The following is a 22,548-nucleotide window of genomic DNA, read 5'->3' as shown; positions in this document are numbered from 1 at the left end:
GGAGAACGGAGGAAATGACACTTGATGGTCTTTCTTGTATTTTGACCCTATTGCAGTCCACTTCTCTTGCACATTGTATGGTAGCTTGGAGATAATGGGGTTTACTCCACGAGCAGTGTCCAGGTAGCTAAGGCCAGGTAGGTGGGTGTCTGCCTTGGCCAGCTGGAGCGCTAACAGCAGGTCACTGAGCTCAAGGAACTTTGAACTGTCCTTGCTTGATATCTTTGGAAAATTCTGTAGTCGCTTGAACAGTGCATCCTCTATGGCTTCTGGACTGCCAAAGTTTCTCTCTAGCCTTTCCCATGCAGCCATGAGACCAGCCATTGGATTACTGATATGTACAGACCTGAGTCTCTTGACACGCTCTGTGGATTGTGGTCCTAACCATCTGATCAGCAGGTCCAGCTCTTCCGCAGCAGTGATGCCGAGGTCACCAGTTACGGTTCTAAAGGCACTTTTCCAACCTCTGTAATTTTCAGGTTGGTCGTCGAACCTTGTGAGACCGGTTTTAGTAAGTTCACGGCGAATCATGTACCTTGCGAAGTCAGACATGTCTGTTCTTTCTGACTTAGGATGCACAATTGTAGGCTGAGCGGTGTTGTACATAGGGGTGGAGACGTCTTGGCCTTGAAACATGGGGAAGTATGGAGTGGCATATGCATTTAGTCCAGCAACTGGTTTGGTGGGTATAGTTTCTGCTACATGTGGAGGTGGCACTGTGTGGTTGTCAAGGGTATAATGACCTTGAATGCAGGATTCTGTAAGTGGATCGGCATCCTGGTGCTCTAGAGAAGCGTCAACACCATCAAGAGTGTTAGTGATGATCTGCGGTTCGCCATCTTGGCTTAGCACGTAGTCTCTTGTGCGTTCAATAGGGTCTTCTGCCTCCATTTCACACAAACTGACGCTGTCTCTTTGACTCCCACTGATAGCCTGCTCGAGTACCTTTAATTCTGCCATGGCTGTTGCATGCTCACGTTCCTTCTCTAGAGCTTCCATTTCCGCTTTCACGCGTGCCGCTTCTGCATCCATTTCTGCTCTCTTTTGTGCAAAGGCAGTTTGTACTTTAGTAGTTTCAGCCTTAGCACGTGCTCTTATAAGCTGCTCAGTAAGAGTAGAATATTTTGATGAACTTGACCTAGATGAACGTTTTGAGTGCTTACACGATTTGGATGAGCGAGTTGATGCATCTGGTGTCCGTGCGATTCTAGCCTCTATCTTGGCTTTAATGTCACGTATAGTGCAGTCTCTTTCAGAATTAAGCTGCTGGAAACCTTGCAATTCGTTTAAAGTCTCTGGGAGATTCAGTTTCTTCAGGAGAATAATGTATTGGTCACTCTTCTCCATATACATTTGGTATGCTGTGCATAATTGTTCTGGGACTCCCTCTGGTGGTAACTCATGAGAAGCAGGCCTTGATACAGTGTCTATGTGACTCAGCACTTTCTTCCATACTGAAGACACATCACTATATAATTCACATTTTGCAGTCTCTAAATTCTCCATGACTTTCCATGTGGGTTTGACTGTACGTTTTCCCCTTTCGCTAGATGGTGGATGGGGGTCTGGGTCTCTTTCCTGTGTTTGTAAGTCTGGTAGGGACATTGTATTCCTTGCTTCAGACATGATTAGATTGCAGGCAGGAAGAGTGGATGATGAGGGTTATACTTCCCACTGTTCAGCAACAGGAAAGACACAGAGACTCTGCACAGAGTTGATACTTTGTATCTAATGCTGGAGCAGCTGCAGGGTCCTGTGTAATGATGGGAGTTATATTCCTCTCTGTTCAGCTGCAGTGTGTGGCTTCTATGCACACTGGGGTCTGGCTGGAACTGGGTTACAGTTTATCTGGAAAATGTCCTTTTCCACTGAGATTTAGCACAGACCTTGAGTTACTGTCTCTGAAGGCAGGTTATTCCTTTTTACTGTTCTGACTCATGGATATGTAGAACGTATGGTGCCTGGATAGACCTCTCTTTCTGGGCCCCTTCCGTATCGACCTGTACTCACGTTCATACCGATTAATCAGACAGCTTAACTCAGCCACGATCTCATGTAAGAAGACTCCAGGAAAAGAGGGATGCTTTAACTGAAATTCTTGTATTATGATGAAAGCAGCAGGTAAAAAGGAATATTCTTCAGAGGACATGTAACAGGAAGCATACAGATGGAGGGACGATCACAAAATGGAGAATAAAGGAGGGAACAAACATACATCACAGGACTACAGGGAGAGGGTTGGAACAAAATACAGGGAAAGGCAAACTTCTGCCTAGCAACAGAGATGCAACACAAACAATGCAAATATTAAATGATTTCCCAAGTCGTGGGACATCACAACGGACGTATAAATGAGGCCTAAGGATGTTGAGTTTGGGTCAAGAAACTCATGATCGCTCCGGACATCTTGGTTTGTACTTAGACCTTGTAAAGTCAGAAATGTGAAACCAGCTTAAATCTGTATTTTATTTTAATGTGCAACAAATCCAGCTTAGAATACAACTTTCTGAAAACACGAGTGAATTTATAATTTACTGTGACTCTCTGGTGCAGTATGTGTAGCAATGAAATTTATTTCTATTCCAATTGAATTTATATTTTTGTCCATTGACATGCATACCATCTGCACCAAACAAATATAGACCATAAAGCTGAACTCATTAAAAGCAGATTTCTATCTGGTAACATTTGTCTTTGAAGAAATCGCAAAACATCACAATGTTCCAATCAGCTGCTGATTTACAAAGTAATCTTTAAAATGGAGATAGCTTCCTTATCCGGGCATACATCTGAGCTATCTGTAATCCATGTGGGCAAAAGATATCAAATAAAGTCTTCTTAATGAATTCCCTAAAACATGCAACTTTTATGGCATTTCAAATCAGTTCAGCAGCCAACCATTTCATTGCCACATGGAGATTATGCTATGTGCGCTATGATGTGCCACTTCAAAGAACATAACCTCATTTATGAATTAATAGCCAGAATGAGGCCTTTATACTGTGGTCCAATTTCTAGTCCCAGACAGAACAATATTTGTCCTCCCATCCTCTAGAATGCAGACATATTGTTACGGAGTGTGTTTCGGATGGCAAAAAACAAGGAGAGCAACACGGAGTGGACCCTCTGGGTCACGGCCCCAGAGCCCCTGCGGACGAGCTGGACCAGGTGGAGCCACCCCCTATACAGGGAGTGTTAGGGGCAGGCCCACAAGGGATGGAACCGTGACAGCCGGAGCCAAAGGGACGACTGGGTGAGCACCAAAGGAACTAGGGTGGAGAGTCAGCGGAGCAGCGGCACGGGAGGTCAGTGGTAAGAGCCAGAAGGATGCAGAGACCTGGCGGGTTCGAAGCAGGTAGTGGCTGGAGGCTGCAAGAGAGAGAGCGGGTAAGAGAGGGCACGGACAAGGAGTTCAAAGGGGCGAAAGCACACTGGGAAGGAGGCAGGGAAACGGAACAGCCAGAGGGGTGAACCCAGAGAGAGAACAGCAAAAGAAACCTAACTGAGCGGGGCTAGGAGGAGAAGAGTAGCAGGGCCTGAGAGCGTACAAAGCGCTGACCAAAAGGACAGCAGCCCGGGAAACGATACACAGGCGTCTTACCTGGGGAGATGCCTGCCAGAAATAGGCGATGGGCGCCGCCATGTTGGGGGCGGAGCCACCGCGTCACGATGCCGTCAGAGCTCCTGCCAGAGGAGCGTGGGAGCGACGTCGGGGAGGCCGGAGGTCAGCAGCGGGGACGCGCCGGGGAGCGGGTGCGCGCAGGGAGGTGCGCACAGGACCCTGCAGGTGAGTATCAGCGGCGGCCGTGACACATATAATCTAATCTCAGTTTAGCAAATGAAGCAATCACAATGGGAAGCTAGTCCATGCAGTGATAATCTCCTGCTGAAAAAACAAAATGCAACCTAACAAATTACATCATTGAAATCTCAGCACTGAGATCTCATCTCCCGAGATGCGGGTGCCGAGATCTCCATCTGTGCGTACGCCGCCCCGGCGGCCATCTTCCCAGAGTCCACTGCATAGGAAACCATGGATCTGCGGGTGCTCTGGCCTTTCACAAAATGTTGGCAGAGACCCCGCAGCACCGGAAACACCCGCAGCAGCACCACCCCCCCCAAAGCACTGCCGGACACTCCCTCATCCCAGCCTGCAGCAACGGTACCAATAAGGTTTACCTGCATCACAAGATGCAGCCCCAATTTCCCCCCCAATTTTTTTTTTTTTTTTTTTTTTGGGGGGGGGGGGGGTTTGGGGGAGTGCGTCTTATCCGAAAAATATGGTATTTATTTTTTAATGGGGCAAAAAAGTCGGTTGATTTGAACTTTCACATTTCTTTTTTCATATTTTTAAAAACTTTTTTATACTCTTTACTGAATTTAGTAATCACCTTAGGTCAGGGGTCCCCGATGTCATTCCTCGAGGGCCAAACCAGTGCAGGTTTTCAGGATCTCCTTAGTATTGCACATTAGGTAATGATTCCAATCCCTGTGCAATAGTAAGGAAATCCTGAAAACCTGCACTGGTTCAGCCCTCGAGGACTGACATTGGGGACCTCTGCCTTAGGTGACTTGATGCTACAAACATCTGATCTCTTGTAATATACATAGCAGTGCATCATTAAGGTCCTCATTTATACTGGACTAAGGATAGTTTATCCTGACCCCTGATGGCAATCCCGCAAAGACAGTTGCTAGGGCATATGAAGATTGGGAATGTTGAATTTCAACAGATCTAAGGGTGTCAGCCAACTATCTAATATGTGTGAGGTAGCTCACCTCTCCTCTCATGCCAGATGTCAGGAGAAGAAGGATAAAAGAATGCTCAAATCCTTTTGTTACCATGGGACAATGAGACTACCCTTTCAAATTGCATTGACACACTCCCAGTGCACTTCTAGCACCATTAGCATATGCAACGCCCACTAGAGCCGGAGAACTAGGTCTGAGCCTTAAGGTACTGTCACACTAAGCGATATCACTAGCAATATCGCTATAACTTGTGACGTTATAGCGATATTGCTAGCAACATCGCTGTGTCTGATACTTACCTATGACCGGCTCCCCCGCTGGTTATCGCTGATCGCGCGTGAACGTTCAGGACCGCATCTTGTCGTCAGCTTCCTGTGGAGAGACGAGCGACGAGCGTGGAGCCGGGCGGGAGGACGTCAAGATCGCCTAGTGTGACAGGTAAGTAGCGACCACCGTCCCCAGCGATGTCGCTGGTGAGATCTGCCTGTGTGGCAGCTCACTAGCGACCACTTAGCGATGCACCAGCGATCCTGACCGCGTCATATCGCTGGTCGGGATCGCTGGTACATCGCTAAGTGTGACAGTACCTTAAGTCAGTTCTTCAGGGGTTTTGTCACAGCAGCGGTGACCCTGTCCATGGCCCTGGGCTTCCAATCAAATAAAGAGGTTAGTTGAAATAAAGTTGTGACGCCACACGTGGTATTCAGCAAAAACTAGATAGCCGATGCTGCTTAAAGGGAATCTGTCTCTTCAATTTGGCGCAGTATGTAAATGAGTTGTGTCCAGTCCGATGGGCGGTGTTGTGGCTCCTTCCCTCCACCCCTCCTTCGCTGCTGTACACAATCTTTCTTGGAATTTCCGTAGTTGGCATCCAGATTACGCGCGAACGCATTGCAATATCCTACTGCGCGTGCGCAGTACGCTTTGCCCAAAGCAGGCAAAGCTGAAAAGCATTAGTGCACATGCGCCGGTGAACTATGTCCCGGATGTATTTCGCTGCCAGTTCTGTGTTCCGGGGCATAGTTCACCGGCGCATGCGCACTAATGCTTCCATAACACCTCCGCAGTTCCACAGGCTGATCGCCTCCTTGTCACGCCGCATTGATGCAGTAATTGATGCAAAAGGAGCCCCGACCAAGTATTGAGTGCATTTACTGAACATACATTTCCGTAGGCCAACATTTTGGATTTTAAAATCATTTTTCAAGCTGGTGTTATAAAGTATTCTAATTTACTGAGATAATGACTTTTGGGTTTTCATTGGCTGTAAGCCATAGTCATCAACATTAACAGAAATAAACACTTGAAATAGATCACTCTGTGTGTAATGACTCTATATCATATATGAGTTTCACCTTTTTGTATTGAAGAACTTAAATTATCTTTTTCATGATACTCTAATTTTGTGAGATGCAACTGTATGTAAAACAGTCCTAGTTTCAAAAGTGATTTTGTTCACAGTTTCAGCCTAGTTTAGCCAATTTTGTATACTCTTTTCTCATATGAGAAACAAAACACCAAGAGCAAAGTTTCTCTATTTTCTCTTATCTAGCAGTCGTGAAGAACAAAGAGCACTCAGAAGGCATCTGAGTTTTTTCACGGACCCATAGACTTGCATAGGTGATTTTGATCCAACACTCTGATCAATATCGGAAATGTCTCCGTACTTTTGTGTGAACCATTTCATCCGCAAAAAAAATTGGAAATGTGAACCATCCCATAGACTATACTACATACAAACTATCTGTGAAAAACACTGAGGACTTTTTCCTAACATTTTTACTATAGACATACCTTTTATTGTAGTGGTTTGGACAACAAAAATACTCGACAATTATATAGAAATCATACTCATTCAGACTAGTGAGGAGCGCAAGTGCTCGCTACTCGAGTTTGCCTAGGGTGCACGGATCTGCACCGAGTATCGCGGGTGCTCAAGAGTCATGTTTGAGCATGCATGTTTGGCGGCTGTTAGGCAGGCACAAGACATGCGGGGATTGTTCGTGTTTGTCATTCAAGCCCTGCCTATTTTTTGGCTTTCTAAGCCGAGAAACATGTGGCCTCGGGGACTCGAGCATATCACTCGAGCACCCGCGATATTTGGTGCGTACCGTGGCAGCCTAGGCAAACTCGAGTAACAAACACTTTCGCTCATCACTAATTCAGACATCTATTAAGTGGTCACATTTTAGATTCCATAATATGTCTGCAATTATATCTGCTTCCAAACTGGGACATTTGACATCACCATGCACAAATATATAGGGGGACTAACGGGGATTACAGAAATGTCTGCAGCGGATCACTGCTATGTGTCCACATACCACAAATATTTAGCAACTTGACATGATAAGGACTTGGATTTAATGTTTTAGTTTTGGATTTCATGGTAAATGCTCCAATTAAACAATGGATTATTGATTTTGAGACTGATCAAAGGATCACTAAATCGTTATAATTAGAGAAAACCATGAAGTCTGGGTTGACCTCTAATTGGTGTAGAATTAATAAAAGAGTGATTAATACCTTGCATCGTTAATTATGGGGCCGGCTTGATGCACAGACAGTTAGATGCCATGACATGGTACTGATTAGACATCACTAAAGAAAATAAAATAATTAGTGTACTGCATCCTTTATGCCATCCTAACAGAGAGAATGGCGACTAATGATGCTAAATTTGCAAGTGACAGAAGAATTGGCTGCCACATCCAGGCACTAAGGCTGCGCATGCCCACATCCCGCTGTGTTTTAGGTCTCCTTCACATGATAATAATAACACATAATAATAATGTCGGTGTTGCACGTACGTGTCATATCCATTTTTTTTCCCACAGATGTCACATATACCCATTATAACCTATGCTGCTGTGCACATGTCCATGTTTTTACACAGAAGTTATGTCCGTGAAATACACATGGAGACATGTACTTTTTTTCCGGCTGCACGTATGACAAGGGCCAATACAACTCTATGGGTTAGTGAAAATCATGTACAGCACATGATTGACATCTGTGTGCTGTACGTGTTTAACATTGCAAAGTATAGGAGAAGCTTTGTAATTTACATTTTTCTTTAACCATACCAGAAAAACACCGATGACCACCCTGTGATAAAAAACGAGACACGGATGGAAAACGCTGATGCACCAGTACCAGTTATTCACATCCGCGTTTAAAAAACGATGGGTGAAGGAGGCCACAATCTATGGAACTTCTGGACGTTACCTGAACCTTTCATCCTACAGAGAACTAATGAAACCAAAAATCTTTTTTAGGCACGTTTCACACCTAGCAGTTTTTTTTATGGCATTTTTAGTGCCAAATCTAGGAGTGGATCAAAGAGTAAGAAGCATAATGTTACGTTCCCACAATGACTATGTGGCGAGCATTTGATATTGCAGATTTTCTGCACCTATTATTTAAATTAGGCCATTTGTTTTTTTTGTAGTGCACTTTTTTCCTCATGCATTTTTATCGCGTTTTTAACTCTGCGGTTTTTTGTCTCTTGTTGGTAGGTCATGCTTTAAATAAAGCTGCTTTGTTTTTGTTACTTAGTTCCGGGTATTTGGTTTTGACAAAATTTTATTGATGTAGGAGATGAAAAAATAGCGGCACTCACCGCTCCTGTAAAATCCAATGTCTTTATTCAGAAAAACATGTTTAAGACTGGCTGAAGTGATGGAATGAGCACATATGCGGGATGACAATCGTTCCACGCTTTCCTGCGCTTCTCAGTGTAGGAGAGCGCGAAACAATCTTCATCCCGCACATGTGCTCCTTCCCTCTCTGCAGCAAGTCTTAAACAGGTTTTTCTGAATAAAGACTTTGGATTTTACAGGAGCGGTGAGTGCCGCTATTTTTTCTTCCTCTATACACGTTTGCACCTTATTATGTGAGCACCCGTTACCTGCGGGCTTGATTGCTCAGTCCAAAGTTCAGTTTCAGGACGCATGCAGCGTCATGCGCCGGTAGGCGGAGCTACCGGCGGAGACGCGGCAGGGGGCAGGGTTTAGCAGCTGCCGTGCGCAGGCCGTCGCTGCGCTCAAAAGCGCAAATGTGAAACTAGCCTAAAGCAGGCAAGTTGAATGGTGCCAGATTTCCTTTTCCTTTTGTCTACAAAACTTTATTGAGACCGTCCTGTGCGGATTACATGTTTTTTTTTTCTGCAAATTTTCCGCATCTAAAATAATGCCAGTCTATGGGGAAAACTGCACATAAAGCTCAGCTGGTACCCGCAAGAGAAATCGACATGTTGTGGATTTGAAACCTGCACCGCAGGTCATGTTACACTTCATAAAAAAGAAGCACTGTGGCCAGAAGACTTCTATAAATCCCATCCATTTTGCTGGGACTGCTAGTCGCTGTGTTTTTGTAGTAACAAAAATCCACATGGTCAAAACTCATCGTGGGCACACGGCCTTAGGGCTGTTCCAGATGCCCGTGATAATCGTTCCGATGTGAGATCTCATTGAACAGGCTGGTCGCACATCTCCCGACCTAGGAGTGACAGCTACATATATTTCTATGAGGCTATCACGCTTGGGTCAAGAAATGTGCGGCCAGTCCATGCATTGCGATCTGACAGCCCTTAGTCTTTCATTACATTCTCCTTACTGCTTAAAACTCCATCTGGCTTTCACTCAAAAAACTAGGGCACTTTTTTTTTTTTTTATTTAAACTTTGTGTGTGAAGTTACCCTTGAGCCCAGGATCAGACGAGTGTAGGAAAAATCGTCAGATTTTCATCCAGAAAACACAGACAATTTTCATCCTTGTGCAGCATCCAATTTATAATTCAATATTGTAAAATAAATATGATGAAATGCAGTTTCCTAGGTTATTAACGACAATGTATCTGTAAATATTGGATGCAATATGAATGATCTGTATGGGATCCAATTTTTTTTGCATATCAATAGACTTGAATATGCAAGTCTCATCCGAGATATGGAAGAGAATAATCCATGATGTGATTTTTTTTTTCACATGGACACTTGGCCTGTGTAAACACTATAATTAATTTTTCTTATTCAATTACATTGGTCGGTGTGCTGTCCAAGTTTTACATAGGTACAAATAATATGGTCATCTGAACAAACCCTAAAGAGAATCTGTTGCTAGGTTTTTGCTACCCCATGTGAGAGAAGCAAGATATAATCAAAGACCCAGATTCTTGTGATGTATTACTTACTGAGCTGGTTGCTGCAGTTTTGATAAAACTTTTATCTTCATAAGATCTAGCAGTTGTCCGAATGATGAGCCAGCCCTATAAAACCACGTCCACACCACTGATTGGTAGATTTCTCTGTACACTGTGCATAGGCAGAAATCTGCCAATCAGTGGTGGGGGCGGGATTATACAGAGCTCATGAATATAGAGCACTATATGGCAGCAGGGTTACTAGTCCTCGAATGATAATCTCCTGCTAATAAAACTGATTTTATCAAATTTACAGCAAGCAGCCCAGTAAGTGACACATTGCTGGAACCAAATTCTCTGCCCCTACATTATGCTACTTTCAGATTAGGTGGCATAAAAACCTGCTGACTAATTCCTTTTAAAGATGTTGTTCACTGTATATGCACAAAATTTGATGAAGAGTCATATGATCAGACTCGTCCATCGCCTCCTCCAATTAAAAAAAACCATCTTTCCCACTTACAGGTATTTTTCAATTGGAGGAGGCTGATGGACAGGTCTGGTCACGTACCCCTGTATCACTGTATTGAGGAAAGGAGACGGGTCCACAGGGCTGCCACCAAGTATTTCGGGGCTCTATACTGGCAAAATTTTTGGGCCCCCTTAAGACTCCACCCCAGCTCAACCTCCACCCTTCAAACCTTCCACAGTCCCGCCGCTAACTATTGGAAAAACTCAACTTCTCCACCACGCCCTCACCAATCAGATATTAACAGTTCCCATCAAACACCAGATCACATACATAGCCAGTAGCTTGTGTTCTGGCCAAAAGAATTTTTAAGCTGCCACCACGACACGGTAGACTCTTTTGGCCGGACCCTACCCTACTCTAACCTATTAAATATAAATATATTTTTATGTATTTTTCTTTAAGGGAATGAGTCACATACTTTTTTTAAATGACCATTAATACAACATGCAAGGGACAAATACCATCACACCATGACTAGACCACATATTACCACCACATAGTGACCTAGAATACCACATACAAGGGACAAATACCATCACACCATGATCAGACCACATATTACCACCACACAGTGACCAAATAATACCACATACAAGGAACAAATACCACCACATCATGATCAGACCACATATTACCACTATATAGTGACTGAATGCTACAATACTGATCATTAATACAAAAAAACAATACCAAGTGACATTTTACTGTCAGTGTACAGGTAGTACAGTATCACCAGTGTCATTATACACAGAAGCTCTGTACATAGTATACAGTGTCGGTGTAGATAATACAGTGATCACTGGTGACATACACAGGAGCTCTGTACAGAGTATACATTCTATAGTGTCAGTGTACAGGTAACACACTGACTCACCAGTGACGTCTCTAGCTGAAGTCCTTCATCTTTGCTTTTCCTTTTCATGCAGTGCAGACTGCCATCACTTCTTCCAGCCAGGACTCATCTCTGCATAAAATAACACAGTTACCTAGAGCATGGCTTCCAGAGCACATTCCCCTCTTTTTCCCCTTTCTTCTACACTACACATCTGAATAGAGATATGCATCCACCATTAATGCATAATTAGTTATTATGCAACACACCATTCCAAACATAAATTATAATACACCATTGTGCACCCACTAACTATAAATAGCCACTTTCCCCACCTAATATATGAATTAATTAGCACCTGTACTCTTTCCCCAATTCATTACCAGTCACTGCATACTCAACGTCCCCCACTATGTGCCTCCCGCTCCCCTGACTCATTATATTTACATGATCCTTCCGCCCCAATTCAATATCATGTCTTCTCTCTCCCACCCTCTATTTATTATCAACAGCTCTACCCCCACATTAAATACATCATTTACTCCCCCACCCTCAAAATTCATTATTATTTACTCTCCCCACCCTCAATTCAATTGCTGTCCCTCTCCCCTCACTCTCAATTCATCATTTGCAGTCTCCTGTCCCCTCCCCCCACTTCATCATGTGCAGTCCCCCTTTAACCCCCTCTCCACATCATCATGTGCAGTCCCCCTTTAACCCCCCTCCCCACATCTCCCCCTTTAACCCCCCTCCCCACATCATGTGCTGTACTCCTCACTCCTTCCCCTGTCATCATGTGCAATTCCTCCTCCTCCCCTCACCCATTTAATTGATTTTGTACAGAAAACGAAAAAGTTTTGTATGCTTACCTCACAGGCTCTGCCTCCAGCTTCCTGTACATGTTGGGCAGCGCGTATGTGATGACGTCATCGTGTATGCACCGTCGCCTGACAGGAAGTATTCAGAAGACAGAGGGAGCGGGAGCTGCGCAGCAGTCAAGGATAGACGGCCGTGCACAGCTCCGGGAAAGCTCCTGGGCCCCAGCGCTGATGTATGCACTGCAGCACGTACCACTTTACTGCACAATGGGGCCCGATGAACAGTAGCACATAAGCGGGCCCCGGACCTGTGGACCCCTCTGAGTACGGCTGTTCACTGGGCCCCATACAGCAGTAAAGGCAGTAATATCCTGATGGCGGCCCTGGTGGTCTATGACGAAGGAGAAACAGAACTACTTATATACTGGTAAGAGCAACATAACATGTCCCCAGTACATGTGTTAAAATAATGATAAAGTGAATCACCTCATTTAAAAGTACATAACTATATCCAAAAGTGTATGGAAAAAGTTGCTAGTGTCAGTCACACAAAGGCAGTGGCGGATTATAATGAGGTCAATCTGGGTGGTAGCCCAGGGCCCAGTGGTGTGGGGGGGCCCACCAGCCCTGGGTAAATTGCCCCATTATAATCCGCCACCATAGTGCCACGGCCCCCCCATGTACCGACCCCATCCTCGCACTCCCAGACAGACCAACGGCCACTGCAGCCCCTCACTTATAAATCCCTGCTCTGTGCACACAGGACCTGTGATGAGGTCACAGGAGGGGAGGAGTCAGGGGTCACATGATCAGGGGTCTCGGCTGGATGCCCATGATCATATGACCCCTGACTCCTCCCCTCCTGTGACCTCATCACAGGTCCTGTGCGCACAGTGAGCCCTTGATGAATGCAGGACTCTGCTGTGCAGGTTGTCATCGTGCTGAATGAGGGAAGTATGTGTGGGGTCAGGAGGGGTTTACAGGGTGGATGTAGCTGTGTGTGTACGAGTTGTACGGAGCGGAGCCGCGTGTGTATGAGGTGTACGGAGCGGAACCGCATGTGTAAGAGGTGTACGGAGCGGAGCCGCATGTGTGCGAGGTGTACGGAGCGGAGCCGCATGTGTGCGGAGCATGTGTGTACGAGGTGTACGGAGCGGAGCCGCGTGTATATGGAGCGGAGCATGTGTGTACGAGGTGTACGGAGCGGAGCCGCGTGTGTACGAGGTGTACGGAGCGGAGCCGCGTGTGTACGAGGTGTACGGAGCGGAGCCGCGTGTATATGGAGCGGAGCATGTGTGTACGAGGTGTACGGAGTGGAGCCGCGTGTGTACGAGGTGTACGGAGCGGAGCCGCGTGTGTACGGAGCGGAGCATGTGTGTACGAGGTGAACGGAGCGGAGCCGCGTGTATATGGAGCGGAGCATGTGTGTACGAGGTGTACGGAGCGGAGCCGCGTGTGTACGAGGTGTACGGAGCGGAGCCGCGTGTATATGGAGCGGAGCATGTGTGTACGAGGTGTACGGAGCGGAGCCGCGTGTGTACGAGGTGTACGGATCGGAGCCGCGTGTGTACGAGGTGTACGGAGCGGAGCCGCATGTGTACGAGGTGTACGGAGCGGAGCCGCATGTGTACGAGGTGTACGGAGCGGAGCCGTGTGTGTACGAGGTGTATGGAGCGGAGCCGTGTGTGTACGAGGTGTACGGAGCGGGGCCTTGCGTGTGCGCGAGGTGTATGGAGCATGTGTACAAGGTTTACAGAGCGTGGCCGCGTGTGTACAAGGTGTACGGAGCAGAGCCACATGTGTACGAGATTTACGGAGCAGAGCCATGTGTGTACTGAGTGGAGCGATGTGTGTGCGAGATGTATACAAAGCGGAACCGTGTGTGTATATGAGGTGTGTGGAGCCATGCGCATACAAGGTGTATGATGGGGAGCATTCATACCTCCCAACCGTCCAAGATTTTGAGAGTCGGCCCCACTGCCCCGACCGGGAGCTTACTTTTCCCGCGGACACAGGAGTACAAGGCGGAGCTCTGAGGAGCACTTGAAAACTCACACGTGACGTTCCATTTCGGGAGGAGATTGTGACGGAAACATGGAGGCACTTCAGGGAATGCTTTAGATCATCACCATGTCCTCCTCAGACAGCGCGGACAGTGGGATCGCCTGGGACTTGGGGATGTTGGCCATGTGAGCGGATCATGATATGTCCTGCATCGGGAGGCTCAGGTGGGCACTACAATGGGAGCCGGGCTGCTATAGTATTTTTATAGAATCTTTCTGTTTCTTTCTCTCTCTCTGTTCTTTCTTTCTTCCCCTCTTTCTTTCTCTTTCTCTGTTCTTTCTTTCGCTCCTCTTTCTTTCTCTCTCTCTGTTCTCTCTTTCCCCTCTTTCTTTCTCTCTATTCTATCTTTCTCTCTCCCTCTCTGTTCTTTATTTCCCCTTTTTCTCTCTGTTCTTTTTTTTTTCTTTCCCCCTCTGTTCTTTCTCTCTCTTTTCTCTTTCTTTTCCCCTCTGTTCTTTCTCTCTCTTTTCTCTTTCTTTCCCCTCTTTCTTTCTCTCTGTTCTTTTTTTCTCTATGTTCTTTCTTTCCCCTCTTTCTTTCTGTTCTTTCTTTCTCTCTTTTTTTTCTCTCTCTCCTTTCTTTCTCTCTCTCTGTTCTTTCTTTTCCTCAGTACCAGTCAGTGTGCCCACAGTACCAGCCACTGTGCCCTCAATGCCAGCCACTGTGCCCTCAGTACCAGTCAGTGTGATCAGCAGTGCTAAATGGATGTGGTTGGGTTGTGGATAGAGTTGAGCGACTTTAGTCAGATTGGGTTTCATGAAACAAAATTTGTTTCAGATGAAACTGGTCCGACTAGGGCAAAAAAAAGTCGGAGTTTCATCCGAAACCCAACCCCAGTGCAAGTCAATGGGGAATAAAAGCCGACATTGAGTGGATGAATGTCATCCGCTCAATGCCGACTTTTATTTCCCATTGACTTGCATTGGGGTTGGGTTTCGGACGAAACTCTGACTTTTTTTTGCCCTAGTTGGACCAGTTTCATCTGAAACAAATTTTGTTTCATGAAACCCGATCCAACTAAAATCGCTCAACTCTAGTCATGGACATGGGTGTGACTAGTTATGAAATGGGTGTGGTCGGGCGGCCGGTAACCAATCATCATAGTGGAAGTCGTCTGTTTCCATCAACTTTGTTATATGTGGGCAGTGCACACCTCTAGTAAGGTGGGCACGAGATGGCGGGTCTTGTCACCTCTGCCTCACACATAAGTTACTATGAGGTGTACTTTATTCCTGCCACATTTCTTTCTTGGCCTACTGAGAGAAATGTTTTGACCAGTTAAAAGTTATACAACCAGAGGATTGAGCATGTGTGCACTGCCCGCATGTAGTAAAGTGTGTGTGTATATATATATATATATATATATATATATATATATATATATATATACACATACATACATACATACATACACTTACTCCGACCCCTATATAAACCCTGCCCCTCTGACCGCCATCCACTTTCCCATGCTCCTGTGTTAATCCTGGGGTCTTTTTTGTCCCCCCTTGGTCCTCCACACTCTGAACATCTGGGACATGACTAACATTGTGCAATGTGCGCTTGTTCGTCGCCAGATGCAGCGTTGTGTCCAGTGTGTGAGGTGACAGCGACTGGTCTGTGGTGTTAACCCCTCTGCTGCCATGTTGGGCACAGCCTTTGACGAGTAGCGTCTCTTCCTGTGTATCTGGCCACAGGCTGCACACCGGAGGCTGCTTCTTCTATCTGGGGAAGTTCATGAAGCAGAAGCCTCTGTGTGACTCATGTGAAGTAACTTGTCTGACAGATCATGGGTCCAGGTCAGCAGGTGATTGCAGACTATTAGCTGGTTTCCATGTTAGGTACAGGTGAGTCAGGACTAGATGTTGGGTGGAAGCCTTCCTGTATTTGTAAGGCCTCGTGCACATGCTGAGTATTTGGTGAGTTTTTACCTCAGTATTTATAAGGCCTCGTGCACACGCTGAGTATTTGGTGAGATTTTCACTCAGTATTTGTAAGGCCTCATGGACACACTGAGTATTTTGTGTTTTTTACCTCAGTATTTGTGAGGCCTCGTGCACACGTTGTGTATTTGCGGAGTTTTTTACCTCAGTATTTAACCCCTTCCCGCTCCTTGACGCACCATATGCGTCCTGAAAACTAGCGACTTCCCGACCTCGTCACGTGACCCCGTCACATGACCGAGGGGCCCACAGAGTCTGAACAGCCCGGGGCCCTGGCTACCCTTAATCCACCCCTGCACAATGGTATGGAAATATTTCTGGAGAGTCTCAGGTCTGGCAATATGAAGTTAAAGTGGAGATTGCAGGAACAGTGATTTTCCTGAACTTTTTGTCTGCATTTTCATTTCAGGCCACATTCACACTATCAGTATTTGGTCAGTGTTTTCCATCAGTATTTGTAACCCAAAACCAGGAGTGGAACAATCAGAGGAAAAGCATAATAGAAACCCGTCACCACTTCTGTATTTATCACCCACTCCTGGTTTTGGCTTACAAATACAGATGCAAAATACTGACCAAATACTGAACGTGTGAACGTGGCCTATGGACACCACAGTCAGTATCTGATTTTGGCTACATAGTCCTGGAAGTTTATTATATTACACCACTCTGATAAATGACATCTACAGTAAATTAAAATATTATTTACTGAAGCTGCAAATTACAATCTTATTTAATGTAGAAATTATCAATGTTCACAAATTATTTCAGCCTAAGGCTGAGTTCACACGTGGCGTTTTTTTCGCGTTTCCGCGGCGGTTTTAACCGCGTGATTTTGCTGCGAAAAATAAGCATCCCATGCATTCCGCAATGCTGTGCTAATGCTGCGGTTTTTACTGCGGCGGAATCGCTTCGCGGTAAAAAACGCAGCATGCTCATTAATTTCGCGGTATCGCTGCGATCCCGCACCCATAGGAATGCATTGTTCTGCTTACTTTCCGCATGTGGCTGTGCACACCATGCGAAAAGTAAGCAGAACATTTGCGGATGGTGCCCACAGTCCGGATGAGAGGAGACCGTCCTCCGGGCTTTGGGTACCATATCCCTGTAAAAAATAGAATTTAAAATAAAAAATAGTTTTTCTCACCTTCCGACGTTCCGCGCAGCCTTCCCGCCTCTCTCCACGCTCCCGGTCCCAGTAAGCCTTTGCGAGCGATGACGTCCGTTCTCGCGGGATTGCGAAGTCTCGCGGTCATCGCGAATGACCGCGAGACGTCGTGATCCCGCGAGAACAGACGTCATCGTGGTAATTATCGCAAAGGATTACTGGGACCGGGAGCGTGGAGAGAGGCGGGAAGGCTGCGCGGGACGTCGGAAGGTGAGAATAACAATATTTTTTTTTATTATTATTTTTTACATTCTATCTTTTACTATTGAGGCCGCATCGGCGGCCTCAATAGTAAAAAGTTGGTCACACTCGTCAAACACTATGTTTGACGAGTGTGACCGACCGGTCAGTCAGTTCTCCAAGCGATACTCCAGATTGCTTGGAAAACGCTAGCAATTCTGCAAGCTAATTACGCTTGCAAAATGCTAGTTTTTCCGCGGGAAAATCGCGGGAATTTAAAATGCGATTTTCCCGCAGAATGGAATTCCAGAATTCTCGCGGTAATTTCCGCGAGAGTTCCGCTACGTGTGAACCCAGCCTAATAGTTTTACAAAAAAAAAAGTGCAAAATGCGATATATGTGAAGAGTCATGCTCCAACATTTCACTATAGGGAGAAAAGTTATTTGTTTATGTGAATAGTAAAATGTAACTTTTATAATGACTCAAAGTTCTCATTAATTTTAATAACCAAGGTCAGCAAGGTCACTGAAATTGTAACTCGCCTAAAAGTTTGTGTAAGTCCAGTGCACACTCAGTCCATTAACCCCTCATTCTCCCCTGTCACATAAAGGCCATATACACACAGTACAGATTTTATGTTCTGTTCATATCTGCTTTATATTTTATTTAGGTCACGTTTCCAGAAATGGGTAAGAGGAGTTTTGGGCTTAAAATCTGCACTGCCAACGATACCAATATCTTGGATCAGAAAGGTATCTAGAAATGGATCCCAGGATCAAAGAGTTTTAATAGCGGTTTATTTGTCAACGCGTTTCAATGCATAGCCACTTCTTCATCAGGACAAACCACATCGCCAATTAAACAGACTGCTCGTTCAAAATAAGGCGCCAAATAGGAGCAAATTGCCAAGATAATACACACATTGCAAGTTTTTACCTTTGATCCAAGATATTGGTATCATCGGCTGGCGGCTGCACAGATTTTGAACCTTGAAGATCCTCTTACCCATCTAACGGCACTGAATTGAGGGTCTGCAGCAGCTGATTTCCAAAAGGCTTGTTTTAGGGTAAGTTCACACTAGGTGATTTTTTTCTGCAGCAAAACCTGATCTCTTGGCAGGAAAGAAGCTGCAGAAGAATAAGCATGTTTCCCTTGTTTGTTTGTTTTTTTTGCCACGCTAGATTTGTTTCTTGCGCATGCTGATAAAGTTTAGTGTTGAAAAAATAAGTTCTATTCTATAGAATCAGATTTTGGCACAAAAAATTCAGCAAAACCTGATACCTGCGTTTTGTCACCACCCATTCATTTCATTGGGTGGAAAATGCTGAAAAAAAATCACGGAAAGAAATGACATGCTCTATTGTGAAGAAAAAAAAAAAAAAAAAAAAAAACACATGCAAAAGCACAAAATCCTGATGACAAAAAAAAAAAAAAGTGTGTGCATGAGATTTTGGAAATCTCATAGACTTTGCTGGTTCTGTAAAACACAGTTGAAAATTTGCATTAAAAACGTATCAAAACCTCTAGTGCGAACTCAGCCTTATTGTTGCAGTCACGCAACTGATGAGCAATTCCTGCCTTTTTATTTCCCTTTTGTCTTTCGATAAGACCCCATTTGCTTGAATTGTTTTTTCAGCATTATCTGCCAGATATAACAGTCTGCAGAACTGTTATTTTTTGCTAATCAGACCTCAATTTAAATGGGTTTTCCAAGATAATGTCAGCAGTGCCTCCATCGACCTGCAGATCTCTGAATCCTGACAGTGTGCAAAATGCATTTTGGAGAAACAAGCCTCTCTTCACCAGCACAAGTTTGTAGGCGTCTCTTCATAACTAAATCAGATTTGTGGAAACTTTTGTAGCTGACAACCAGTTCCAAATAAAGTTCCTTTTTCCGGAGTGCCACCTCAGGTGAGCCTTTAGGTGTGAAGTTTACCATATACTTTTCCACAAGCTGGAATGTGGCAGATGTTCTATTTCTTCTTTCCAGGCTCATCTGGACCACTGGAGGCCTGGAGATCAGGAAATCAACATGCACACTGTCTCCGTTCTCTTGCCCACTCGAGTGGTTGTTACTTGACCGCAAGTATGCATGTCGCTTTCTAGCAGACACATGCCGACCAGCTTCTCATTTCGCCTTTCTCAATAGAACATTTAGAAAAGTTGGTAATGGGCACATGACCACTAGTATGCAACCTACCTATCGGAGATCAAGTGACAAGTGCAGGAGCAGGCAACGGAGCGGAATCCTAACAGTGTGCATATTGTCATGCTTCAGTGATCACAGAGTGAGATTTAGGTTTTGCCTTGAAAACCCCTTTAACAAAAGTTACCTTAACTTAGACTGGGTGTGAAGCAGTTGGTTTTTTTTTTAACCATAAACAGGAGTTGATACAAAATAGTATCAGTCTTTGCTTTATACTTTTCCTACTTTTTTTGGATTTACTCCTGGCTCTGGTTCAAAAGGCTACATCATGAAGTGTCAGAAACTTTCAGGTGTCATTCCAGCTTTATGTCTCTGATATAAATGGATATTCTTAGTAAAGAGAGAAAATTCAAAAGAGAGAAAGTATCAGTCTCTCCTTTATACTTTTTGGGATTCCTTGACTATGAGATTTTGATTTTCCTTGTTGTTTTTGGGAGGGTTTGGGGATTTACTCCTGACTCAAACTCAGAAACTGGGCTCATCCCCCATTTGTGATAAAAAAAAAAAAAAAAAGTCCGATTTCTGGACTGTAAAAAAAAAAAAAAAAAAAAAAAAAAAGGGAGGCATGCTATGCGAGTCATGCGATTTCTATTCCCTCCATCCGTTTTACATCCGTATGCAATCCATTTATTTTTCTCAGCAACTATTTTTCTACAGTGATTTACAGGACCATTTACAGTGTTCTATGCCACAGAATAGTAATGTATCCGTTTAAAACGGATGGTCCGTTTTTTTTAATCGCACCCATTGACTTGCATTGGCAAAAATCGCAGCATGCTGCAATTTTTTCTCAGTCCGATTTCCGATGGGGGGGGGGGGGGGGAAGGGAAAAAAAAAAGAAAATTGCAAGTGGGATGTCACCCATTGACTAACATTGGTCAGATTGCAATCTGATTTTTACTCAGATTGCACTTGTCAGATTTTCTCTCCAGTGAGTATGAGCCCAACTAGAGTACATCATAAAGTGTCCCAAAACTTGCAGGAGTCATTGCAGCTTTATTTCTCTGATCCTAACCAATATTCTTAGTACAGAACACTACTATGACTCCTATAAAGTCAGCACAAGTGAATGCAGAAACTAGAAAAAGACTCTTCTCCTGTATTAAAATCTATATCAAACGGTTCTGCGTGATTGTAATCTAAAGGGATTCCGGTGAGATGTGAAGCTCCTCGGCTTTGTCTTCACTCTGGACAGTTAGTTGGTGGCCGACCACTTCCATACATTCTTGGATGTGGAGGCCTCCCCTGCTCACAGACATGGGAAAGAAGGATAACGCATGTTTAATTTCACTAACTGATGCTTTAATGCTCAATGGAGATAAGTCACTGTCAGATTCCTGTTTAGAGACTTATCTCCTTATCCCTCCGTGAAGACATGTGCACTCAGCTGAACTGAGCATGCATGTGCATGGAGAGTTCAGAAGGAATACCTGTTGATTGAATGACTCGTCGGCCAACAGCTATAGAAGCCAACTAACACTGGCTCTGTGCACATGTCGCATCTTTGCTGCACTTTTTCCAGTGCATATTAAATCACAAAACCTGAAAGATTTCCTAGTACCAGCAAAGTGACTGGTATGCCTGAAGCCTCGTGCACACGTCGCTCATTTTTGACTAGCAGATTTAAACCTGCAGCGTGTAAATTCTTTTAGCGTTTTTGCTCCTAAAACCACATGTAAAAAAAATGTGAGTTTTTGCCACTGTTTTTCCTGCCCAGAGATACAGAAATGGTGCAGAAATTTCTGTACCAAATATTCAAGGTATGTGCACACGTTGCAGATTGGTGTGCAGATCCGCAGCGGATTTGCCCCTGCGGATCTGCTAGTGATGTACAGTATAATATTATCCTATGGAAAATAAAAAATGCTGTGCACATTCTGCGGAAAAAGCCACGCAGAAACGCAGCAGTTTAATTTCCGTAGCATGTCAATTCTTTGTGTGGATTCCGCAGTGTTTTTACACCCATTCCATTACAGGAATCCACAGGTGTAAGAACGCAGGTGAAAGCCACACAAAATCCACAGCAAATTTATGTAAAAAACGCAGGGATTTTGACCTGCAGATTCCACGTGGAAAAATCTGCACACCACTCCGCAACGTGTGTACATAGCTTACCCTGCAGCAGCACAACAAAATCACAAAAATGATAGATTTTGTACAAGAATGATAGTTATGCTAGACAAAATGTCGTGACTATGACTACTATAAGGCCGGGATCACACACACAGCGAGATACGGCCGAGTCTGGCAGGTTAAAACCAAGCTCTGGCGCTGGCACTCTGGAGCGGAGCGTGCAGCCGCACAGCAATACATGGAGCTGCACGCTCCACTCCCAAGTGCTGGTGCCAGAGCTTGGTTTTAACCTGCGAGACTAGGCCGTATCTCGCTGTAGTGTGACTCCGGCCTTAAGCGCACATAAGGAAAAAAAATTCCCCCCAAAAAAACCATCTATATAATATATCATAAAGAGGTCTACCTGAATCCTGCAAAAATGATAAAAAAAAGTGCAAAAAGATAAAGATATGGGGTATTAGTTACTATTTTGGCCAAAGCAGAGGTTCACAACCCAACGTCGAGGGTCCCCAAATTTTGCGAGTCCCTAACACTAAATCTGAATAGCGCACATAAGGAAAAAAATTCCAAAAAATTCAAAAAAAAAAAAAAAAAAAAAAAACAAAAAAACCCCCACACACTTGAAAGGTAGACTCACGAAGACCCTGACTAATGCAGTAGCAGGATGCAGTAGATCTCCATTGATAAAGGCTGGGGCAGCACAGGTGCAACCCACTGATGAAAACAGCCAGTAACCCAAAGTGGTCTGGCTGCCTAGTGGAAACAAAATGCACACAAATAGGGCTTGCATAGGACATCAGTCACACAGATAAGTGTGGTGCAAAGTGTCTGAATAGCCCA

Source organism: Dendrobates tinctorius, unplaced genomic scaffold (genome assembly GCF_039654945.1).
Source record: "Dendrobates tinctorius isolate UK_male_01 unplaced genomic scaffold, ASM3965494v1 ptg000143l, whole genome shotgun sequence".
Lineage (NCBI taxonomy): Eukaryota > Metazoa > Chordata > Amphibia > Anura > Dendrobatidae > Dendrobates > Dendrobates tinctorius.
The sequence above is the reverse complement of the archived record's forward strand: the minus strand, read 5'-3'. Positions refer to the sequence as shown.